The sequence below is a fragment of the Triturus cristatus genome, chromosome 2_1 (assembly GCF_964204655.1).
Source record: "Triturus cristatus chromosome 2_1, aTriCri1.1, whole genome shotgun sequence".
NCBI lineage: Eukaryota > Metazoa > Chordata > Amphibia > Caudata > Salamandridae > Triturus > Triturus cristatus.
Genome location: NC_140581.1, coordinates 62,086,902 through 62,098,739, shown reverse-complemented (window position 1 = coordinate 62,098,739; position 11,838 = coordinate 62,086,902).

The following is an 11,838-nucleotide window of genomic DNA, read 5'->3' as shown; positions in this document are numbered from 1 at the left end:
TCAGAGTCTTTTAACAAATTAGTATAAACAGCTAATCAATTTATGAAATGTTCTTGTTGTGAATCAGAAATGATGTCAACATTATATATAGAAAGATATCTAAAATATGTTATTTTAATGCTTCAATGTTGTAGAAAAAAAGGAACTAAATTGGAAACCAAAGAAAAAATGTTGTGGGAACTCAAGCATCAATTTCAGGAAGAACTTTCAAAGATGTGGCTATTATTTCCATGATGGACCTACCACAACATCTGTACACTATACTGTGTATTCAAAGAGCAATAATGGATAGAAATACTGCAATTATGCTCATTTGGAATTCAAATGTAGGCTTACCAAATTCATATCTCATATTTTTGATGCCAAAGTTTTGAAAACATCATATGGTCTATTGGGAAGATGTGAACACAAATTAATGAATTTATTTTTAATATGATCAATGCAGGTGGATTTGGAAACATTATTCGGCATATTGGGAAGATGTGAACGATTACAATCCCTGTAAACTGCTTGAGATGGTTCACGGTAGATTGTCAGAAGAAAAAAAGAGAGATAAGGAGAGAAATTAGAAGTAGTAAAAAATCTAACTGGAAGAAACAAAGGCATCTTGAAAAATTGAAAAAAGAATATAAAAAGTTACTTAGAGATACAAAAAGAGCCTATAGAGAAAAATGTTGGGAAAACTTATTGGTGTCTATTGAAACGAAGAACCTAAGACAGTTTTGGAAACTAGTGAAAGCAGCAGAAGACCATCCTGTCGGGGCCATGAATTGTGTGGTAGACGAGGCAGCATGGGAAAAGTATTTGAAGGTATTGTACGGCGTACGTAGAAAACCAGAAGAAACAGCCCCAGAGCAATGGCCAGGGCTAACGGATGAATTAAAATCAGATTTCTCAGAACAAAATGTAAAAAATGTTATAGCAGATTTAAAACTAACACGGGCTGCAGGGCCAGATAACCTCCCAGCAATAATAATAAAGTCAGAGATGCAGTGGTGGGCGGGTTTTTTTTCTCAGATGTTCTCGGTAATTTTAGAGGTAGGGAAAATACCTAAGAATTGGAAGGGAGCCGTAATAAGGCCAATCCATAAAAAAGGTGATATGAGCGCACCACAAAACTATAGGTTAATTAACCTGTTAGATATTGGGGAAAAAGTTTTCTCAAAAATAATTCTGAATAGATTAAAGAACTGGGTGGAGGAATTTTCAATTGTACCAACTGAACAGGGGGGCTTTAAAGAAGGACACTCCACAATCGACCACTGCTTTGCTTTATGGGCAGTCGCACGCAAGTCATTGGAACAAAATGGTAAGATGTGCTGCTGCTTTGTTGACTTTCGAGCAGCGTTCGATTCAGTTGATCGGAACTGCCTTTGGGAAACTCTAGTAAACAAAAACATCCCCGTGGGGTTGCAGAGTATAATAAAAGAGTTACATTGTGGCAATTGGGCCCAAGTAATAAGAGATACAGAGGGTTCACTGACACCAAAAATAGTAATTGAAAATGGCCTAAGACAGGGCTGCGTGTTAGCCCCCCTGCTCTTTGCAATATTCTTGGCTGACCTACCAGCAACCTTAGAGGTTGAAAGAACTGCAAGCCCAAAAATGGACGGTAAGAAAATTTCATGCTTGCTATATGCTGACGACCTGGTGATTTTGGACCAGACCGAAATAGGCCTCCAGAGAAAATTACATGCGTTTAGAGAATACTGTAAAGGGAAAAGTTTAATTGTAAATATGGATAAAACAACAATTTTATGTTTCGGAAATAAAGACACGAGTTTTAAATGGATGTTAGGAGATTTTAAACTGGAAATAGTAAATGAATATCGCTATCTGGGCGTATGGTTTGACAGGAAGTTAAAATGGTATACACATTTAGAAGCTCAAAAAGCAAAGGCCGTCTCATCAATCTGCGGATTGAAGAAATTTAATCGGGACTATGGATATATGTCACATAGACCGCTGTTAAAGGCTTTTAGCTCTATGATCCCACCACAGGTATTATATGGAGTAGAGATCCTTTATCTAAGCGGTAAGCAAGTTTGGGACCAAGAGGAAGGTATGTGCCTGAAAACATTGTTGGCGTTACCACGCTCTTCGATGATCCAAGCAATAAGAACCAAGATAGGTACAACTACTTGGAGTATTCAGGCTCAAATGGCTTTGGTCAGATTTTGGAAACGCCTGGATATAGAGACAGGCCAGAAGATATCACATTGGTGTAGGAAAGAGATTATATCAAGTAGCCTAAAATGGGCGAAAGATACAAGAAAGAAATTATTACAGGCCAGTGAGAATCTAAAGGTAAAAATCACCCAGAGCCAGTTGCAGGTAGAGTTCTCTAAGAAGGAGCTCATAAAATATGGACAAGAAGCCTCAAGAAGAGGAGATATGGTCTACTTGGAGAAGAAAAAATCTGTGCAATTAATGAGGGATTCATGGCGAAAAGAAAATTGGTTCCCCTATCTGGAAATTTTACCAAACATGGGGTATAGACAGGAGATTTTAAGAATATATATAAATCCCTGGTTGGCAAATGAGGAACTGAAAAGAAACATGTTATATTTTGATGGCCATTGTAAGTGTAATTTGGGCACTAAAGGCGATATATTGCACATTCTGTTGGACTGTACAACGCTACTAGAACAGCGTAAATGTTATCTCCGCCCAATATTTTTAAAATATGAAATAAGGCAAAGGAATAAGGCAGCAGAACTACTTACTGAAATGCCCAATCTTGATATAGCGATTGCTATTGGGAAATATATGAAAGAAATTAAAAATAAATAAATACATTTCCTAGCAATGAATTAGTTAAAAGATTTAATGATTTTAAACCATTTTAACTTTTGTATTATGGTACTAATATAGTATTTTATAAGAATATCTTTATATTGCATATATTTTAAAATGTGTTGAGCCTCCCTGAGCAGGAAAACTGGATTCATGTACTATTTATTGAAAAATAGATCAATTCCCTAACATTGATAATGTATATATTGTGATGTTCTTTTTTTTGTTTTTTTTTTATTGGTTCCATAATTGTTTAAAGACCAAGGTCTAAATAAACATTGTTTTTGACTGACTGACTGAACGATTACTTATTGGATTATTGTTTGTGTTAATGGATATTGCATTTGGAAAATTGGGTTTGAAAGAAGTAGTTTATATATTTGATATTTTACAAAATGTAGTTCACAGAAATAAAAGACTTAATGTGGTTGAAGATTGTAATTTAGAAAAAGTAGATAGGTAAACCGATAGTTATACTTGTTGTAAATAATGATTAACACTGATTTGTGATTTGTTTACAATCTCATTGTTTGATTTTGTTTGCCCCCGCTGTTGTACATTGAAATCCCTGTGTATGGTGAAATTCTGTAAAATCTGAGAACAGCAAAAAAGGGAAACTGAAAATGTTATGTAATTCTAAAATGATGTTGTGATCTTAAATCTATAATATTATATTCAATAATACTTTTTCTTCTTTTTTCCAGAAGGAAATGGTGAAGTTTGAAAAGATTTTAAATTACAAAAAAACTACTGTAAAATAGTTTCACTGAGTTTTGTATCTACATTAGTGAAAAAGTTAAGAAAAAATAATGTAATGAGCATGATAATATGAAATAATATTTATAGCTGCTTTTACTGCACTCATCCATTCTTTCAAACACTACCCATGCACTCATTTATACACTATTCCCTACCCAGTACCTATACACTTATAATATCACCCAGCCATTACCCCTGGACTAATACAATCACACATGCACTACCTATGTAGTCATGCAATAACCCAATCACTACTCTTGCACTCCTCCAATCACCTAAGTACTATCAATATACTACTCCAATCACCCGTACATTACCCCTGCACTTACATTACTCAAGTACTCCTCCAATTACACAGACATTAACATTCAACTCATGTAATCATCTAGGCATTACTCATGCACTCCTTCAATCGCCCAGGTACTATTCTTGTACTCATGTAATCACTCAGGCACTACCTATGCACTCATACAATAACAAAAGCAGTACTCTTGCACTCCTCCAATCACCTAAGCACTATAAATGCACTATTCCAATCACCCAAACATTACTTCTGCAGTCATGCAATCATCTATGCATTAGCTATACAGTCCAACCACACAGATATTACTCCTACACTAATGCAACCACCCATACATTAGCTATGGACTCCTTCAATCAGACACACCCTACCCTTGCACTCCCTTAATCACCTAGGCAGTATCCATGTACTTCTCCAAACACCCAGACATTTCCCCTGCACACATGCAATCACCCAAACATTACTCATACACGTATTCAATCACTCAGGCAGTACACATGCACTCCTCCAATCACCCAGACATTACCCCAGTACTAATTCAATCACACAGGTACCACTCATGCATTCTTTCAATCAACCAGGCACTACCTATGCACTCATGCAATAACCCAGGCACCATGATTGCAGTCCTCCAATCATCCAGGCACTACTCATGCACTCATGCAATCACCCAGTCATTACCTGTGCACTTGTGCAATACCACAGGCACTACCCTTGTGCTCTTGAAATTGTGCTGGCACTATGCACTCCTCTAAACTCCCAGACATTTCACCTGAACTCATGAACTCACCCAGACATTACTCATGCACTCATCCAATCACTCAGCCAGTACCATGCACTTATAAAATCACCCAGACACTACTTATGTGCTCCTCTAATCCCCTAGGCACTACCATTACACTCATACAACCACCCAGCTGCACTTATGTAATCACTCAGACATTACCATTACCAATTCAATCACCTAGACATTACCCCTACACTCATGGAATCACCCAGGCATTACCTATGAATTCCTCTAATTTCCTATACATTTCCCCTGCAGTCATGCAATCACCAAACCATTATCTAAGCACTCCTCCAATCACTCAGGCAGCATCTGTGCACTCTTGCAATCACCCAGACATTTCTCCTACACACATGCAATCACTCAAAGATTACTCATGCACTCCTCGGGGACTCCTCAAATTATTCAAGCAGTACCCTTGCACTCCTCCAATCACTCAGAGATTACTCCAGCACTCATGCAATCACCCAGGTAGAACGTATGTACTCTTCCAATCACCCAGACACTACCTATACACTAATCCAATCATCCAGGCACTACCACTGCACTCATGTAACCACCCATACATTACTCTTGCACCCATTCAGTCACACAGCCATTAAGCTATGCACTCATAGAATAAATCAGGCACTACTCTTGCACTGCTGCAATCATCCAGACACTATCCATGCACTCCTCCAATCATCCAGTCAGTACCCATACACTTAAAAAATCACCCAGGCACTAGTTATACACTTCCAATCACCCAGCCACTACCACTACAGTCATGCAACGACCCAGACATTACTCCTGCACTCATGAAATCACCTAGCTATTACCCATGCAGTCATTCAATCACTCAGGCAATACCCATGCACTTATAAAAACATCCAGGGACACCTCTGTACCCATGCAATCACACAGGCACTACTGATGCACTCCTTGATGCACCTAGGCATTACCCATGCACTCCTCCAATCCGCCATGCAGTATCCATGTACTCCTTCAATCACCCATGCACTACTCTTGCACTCCATTAATAACTCAGGTACTACCACTGTACTTATAAATTTACCCAGGCAATACTTCTACACTCATACAATTACCCAGGAAATACCTATGCACTCCTCTAATCTCCCAGACATTACCCCTGCACTACTGCAATCACTTTGACATTAACCATGCACTCCTCTAATTATCTAAACATTACCCCTGTACTCATGCATTCACTTACACATTACCTATGCATTACTCCAATGACCCAGACATTATGCTTGCACTCATGCAGTCACTTAGGTATTACCCATGCAGTCCTTCAATCACTCAGGTAGTACCCATGCACTTATAAAATCATCCAGGCAATACCTATGCATTCATGCATTAACACAAGCACTACTTATGCACTCCTGCAATCACCAATGAAGTACCACTACACAATTGCAACCACCCAGACATTACTTGTGCGCTCATGCAATCACCCAGGCACTAGCTATGCACTCATAGAATAACATAGGCACTACTTGTGCACTGCTGCAATCACACAGACAGTACCAGTGCACTCCTCCAATCATCCAGCTAGCACCCATACACTTAAAAATCACCCTGGCCCTACTTATACACTTTTCCTATCACCCAGGCACCACCTCTACAGTCATGCAACAAGCCTAATATTGCTCTTGCATTCATGCAATCAGGCAGAAATTACTCATGCACTCCTCTAATTACCTACACATTGCCCGTGCACTCATGCAATCACAGGCGTTACCCATGCACTCCTCCACTGACCAGACACTTACTGTGCACTTATGCAATTGCCTAGCTATTACCCATGCAGTCCTTCAATCAGTCAGGCAGTACTCAAGCACTTAAAAAATCATCCAGGCACTACCTATGCTCTTGTGGAATCACACACATGCTACGTATGTCCTTCTGCAATCACCCAGGAACTACCACTACACTCATGCAACCACCCAGACATTACTCTTGCACTCATGAAATCACCCAACCACTATCCATGCACTCCTCCAATGACCCAGACATTACCCCTGCATTCATGCAATCATGTAGATATTACCCATGTACACCTTCAATCATTCAGGCAGTACCCATGCACTTATAAAATCACCCAGGCATTGCACCTGCACTCATACAATCACCAAGGCACTACCCATGCAGTCATGCAATCACCCTGATATTACTCATGCACTCCTCCAAACAGTCACAAATTATACCTGCATTCATGCAACTTGCCATGCATTACCCAAGCACTCCTTCAAAAACCAAACCACTTCCCATACACTTATAAAATCATCCATGCACTAACTATGCACTCATGCAATCACCCAGGCAATGCTGCTGCACTCATTTCATCACCCAGGTACAACCTATACACTCATGAATAACCTAGATAGTACTGATGCACTCTTCCATACACCTAGGCATTACCCATGCACTCCTCCAATCACCAAGCGTGAACGGAGCTGCGGTGCTACGGCTGCGGTTGTCTATGAGGCTGAAAGACTTAGAGGCTGCGAGGCGGGCCGTTAGGGCGTGAGGTTTGCATGGCCGTGAGGAAAGAGCCGCGACTGACGTGTTGAGTGTACTTCACTACTGCGGCCGCCGCTCTACGGCTATGTGCTTTCACTGTGGACTGCGTCACTCGACTGATCGAGCCTGAGACGCCATTTCAATCTCCTGCACAGTGCTCAGTGCTCAGTGCAGCTCAGTGTGGCGGAAGAGCGGTAGAGGAACGGAGGCTGTGGCAAGTGGGAGAAATGGGAGGAAAGGCTGTGACCGTTTACTCTGCCACACTATACCCGCTGCCACACTGCCATATTCAGTAGTTCAAACAGGTCACTGACATCAAGACCAACACTTACACGGGAGTTAGCGGGCAGCAAGGAGCGGCGAGAAGCGACAAGGAGCTCCAGGCCGTCTCCCCACTCTTGCCGCTTTGATGTTCTCTCCCAAGCCAGCTGGGTCTGGGCCCCGGTCTAAACCCCAGTCTGAATTGGTTCATTGTGGTTGGACTGGGGGCCCTGGGCAAGAGAATAAAAAAAAGATTCAAAACGAGGAGCAGGAGGCGAAGTGGTGTGAGCGACCCGGAATGTGGAATATAGAGTCCCCTTGCCTGTGTTATATAGCCTGAGTTGGCAGAGCCAGGAGCTTATTCTTTGAAAAATCACAGATCTCTGGGGCCCTCAACACTGGCCTGATGAAATGGGGCCTCTTCCCTTGCCCTCTACTCAGGTCCGAACTCTTGGTTTTATCATTGACAATAAATTGTCAATGCGACAACATGCAGTAAAAACTGCAGCCACCTGTTTCACCATCCTCAAATGGTTAAAAAAAACATTTGGATGCTCCCTGCTGCTACCCAAAGGACCGTAGTCCAGGCACTTGTAACTTCTCGACTGGATTATGGAAACATCCTCTTTTTGGATGCCACCAGGGATGTGTTGTGTAAGCTTCAGGTGGTACAGAACTCTGCAGCGAGCTTGCTTTGCAGAATTCCTACAATGTCTGCTGTCTCTAATGCCTTGAGGGATCTGCACTGGCTCAGGTTGGAAAATCGATCAAAATTCAAGGCCCTGAGCTATATGTTTAAAATCAAGAATGGTACTGCACCTAAATACCTGCAAAACCTGGCACACCTCGATCAACCCTCTCGTTCGTTACGTTCTTCTACTGAAGAAAAATTTGAGATTCCCAGGATCAAGCTTGCAAGATTTGTCGGTCGCTCCTTCTCTTATCTTGGTCCATGTCTGTGGTACTCTCTTCCCTCTTTGATGCATAAAGAAACATTGTATTCAAATTTTCGTAAACAGCTAAAAACTTGGCTGTTCAATCAATGATTTTCATTCTGTGACTGTCATCTTGTCAGAGTCTCCTTCTAGGTCTGCACTGGGAAACCCTTTTTGGGTAGCTGTGCGCATTATAAAAATAAATTAACATAACATAACATAACAAGGGCAGGAGTCTATTCTCATCTGGGTAAGCCTTTCAAGACGTTTCAAAGACTACAGTTTAACAGTTTAATTATAAATGATCCTGTGTGCCCCCCAGTGAGATATTTAAAGGTTAATTGACCGCTTCTCATCAGGCAAACAAGAATCCCGCAGCAGTGGCAAGCGCGGCCGCCCTATAGTTGGGGGCTGCAATAAGAGTGGCTCTCGGAGGTCTCACAGAAGTGGCCTGATTAGATCAGGTGCGGCTTGTGACTCTTCCTTTAGTGCCCCGCTTGCCTTATATCCACTGTGCCCTCTGTGCTCCTCACCCTTTGCCCACACTACCTAAGATCTAAGATAGTCCTGTTGAAGGAATAGCAAAATACAGAAAAAGACACATTCCAGTAGGAGGGGCGTAAAGGGCAGGAGGGTTTACAGGAGGGCTAAAAGGAGAAACAACCCAGCGCACCAGTAAAGTAGTGGTGGTATGACTACTTAACACAGTACCAACTGGATCGCACACAGTACGGACAGGCATAGTAAGGTTATTGGATGCACTTGTGACACATTTGTGACACATTTGGATTACAATAAAATTTGATAACAAATAAGAATAAATACCGGGCATGCGCTCAGGAAAAGAAAGGGCATCTGGCCCCCCCACAAGACGAGCACGGAAAGTATAAGCACCAAAATTAATAAAAAAGCAAAAGCACAGACAACAGGAGGTAACCAAACACTAATTTCACCAATAGTATGGATGTTTGAAAAATCCACACAAATCTCACACAAATTCGATTTTATGAAAGACCCATCTGGGGCTCTGATGACAATGCTGAAAGAGTCAGAAATAAGTGAACTACAAACTCCTATTAAGTCAACTAACAACTTGGCAGGAAGTACGCAAACTGTCGGACAAGAAATGGACCTGCCATCACTAGATAAGAGTCCCCATATTGTGGACATTCAGGACCAGATAACTGATCTTAAATTACTAAATATGATATTGCCTACTGAAATCGAAAAAAAAACCGATATGGATGTGTCAGAAGTACCAAGGGATGAGAAACCACAGGGAGAGATAAACCAGAAAAAACTCATAACAACGAGATGACAAAGGCCATAATGTTCTCCCCCTCCACATTTTCTGCCAGTCCAAAGCCATACATTATTGCCTGTTTTCAAAATCTTCCAGCTTCCGACACATATCCATAGACTGCTTTTCCTGTGATATCTTAAATGTCTGGAGCTTATCAACTTCTACCTGCAAGGCAGCAGTTCTTTCTTCCACCTAGGTTACCTGTTCAGTCATATCAGTGCACAGCTTGTTAACTTTAGCGTACAGTAGCTCTAATGAAGGTGAGGAAGCTGCTAATTCAGAGTTAATAGGGCCATTAGAACCGCCTCGCACAATGTTTGTTGGATTGGATCCGTAAACCATGCTCGTGGTCATTGTTGTTGCAGAGTAATCCCATTCATGTTTACGAGCTGTGACTGAATCTGATTTTGAAGATCTAGCTTTAGCCCTTGCTTGTCGCTTTGAGTTGGAGGATCTGTTGCAATGTGTTTTTTTGCATAGCGGATAACTCCCCTGAGACAGTCTCGTCAGATGTATCAAACTCACTGAGCCCAGATGATTCGGAGTCATAATTTAAAGAATAAAACGAATCTCCCTCTGTGGACAATAAGGATGCGCTAGACCATGATGGTGTCGTGATCTGACCAGTAAGACCAGTTTTCCGGTTGTGCATCCGATTAGACAACTGATGAAATATTGGGGCATACCGAAGTGCCATTGCTATTGCTATTCTGAACTCCGGCCTTCGGAGATGCAGGCTCGCTGTCCGCTATCTCGCCAACCAATGTACTAACATTAACCTCAGAGGTGCATCCCCTGGCTTCCAGAAGTCTTTCCTCCCTACTCAGAGTCACAACCAGCTCCTCAGAAAATCGCTGTGATTGCAGACCCACTGCAGAATTCATTGCTTCCCACTATCTAGGAGGATTAATGCCATTGCTAACAGCCAGGGGGAGCGACCTAGAGCAATTTTGATCTATGTTGTGAACTTTCTTCTAAGGCAGGCCATAATATATTGGGCCAGACCAGATTCGAAACTGTCTCATGAGGGTCACACTTTCTTTGCTCTGCCTGACTTTTGCCATACTATGTTCGAGCGGAGGTGGAGACTTCGTCAGTTGATAACTCCTTTTCAGGGGCTGGGTTGTGAGGCTTTTTTGTTATTTTCCACGACTTAAGGTTACCTCGAATGGGAGGGTGAGAATGTTTCTCTCCGAAATCAAGGCACAAGAATATCTCATTGAGCTCAAGGAGGCAAGGGGGAGGAGTGGAACAGGCCGTATCACACAAGGGGGCTCAACTGCTGACTAATCATTGATTTTGATGTAGCACTCGAAGTATATATCCATTTTGAGTCCAACATTTTGTCTCTTGATTATTAGATTTGGTTTTTGGTCTTTGTCCCTGATTTAGGCAGGCATATGGGGGTGAGTTCACATAGGTCTGGGGGGCCTCGGGGGGTGGTGCGGCTCGAGATGTTAGATCGGCTGTCAGACATAGGTCAAGCTTGACCTAACTACCTGTAAGGGTTGTAGGGGGGGTGGGGTATGTTCTTCTCAAGGGGAAAGGGGGTAAAGGGGGGGAAGGGCAAAGCCACAGCACTACACTGCACAGCACAACACGTGAGGGAAGGTATGGAGATGAGCATTGGGAATAAAAATGTGAGGAGAATGAGCTTTGTAAGATTAAGTTTTGATGAATCAAAAAGTGATCATATGATAGGGATTTTGCAGGCTTTGTGTAGGAACTGGCAAAGCATAATTTAATGAGTGTGCGAATAGCTTCAGTTAACATCTGCGAGTTAAACAATGAAAGCAAAAGGCAAGGGCGGCAATTTTGTTTACATTTTTACGAATCAATATACTATGTGTTCAAGAAACGCACATAGACGGTACTAGAGGCAGTATCTTGGAACAGCCAGGATATAAGCTTATGTTGAATAATAAACATGGTACCTGTACAAGAGGGGTAGCAACTGTCACCCGTAGGAGTGATATAAAGGTTAAAAGAAAGCCAGCTGATAAATGGGGTTGATGGCCTATGGCTGAATGCTCGGTGGGTGGTGAAATATTCACAGTTTGCTCGGTGTATGGGTTGACTGGTGATGACCCTGAGGTTCTCTAATTTTTGGATGCTGAACTTGCAATATGGCCCATGCCAGTGATAGTCTGTAGGGATTTTAACATTAATG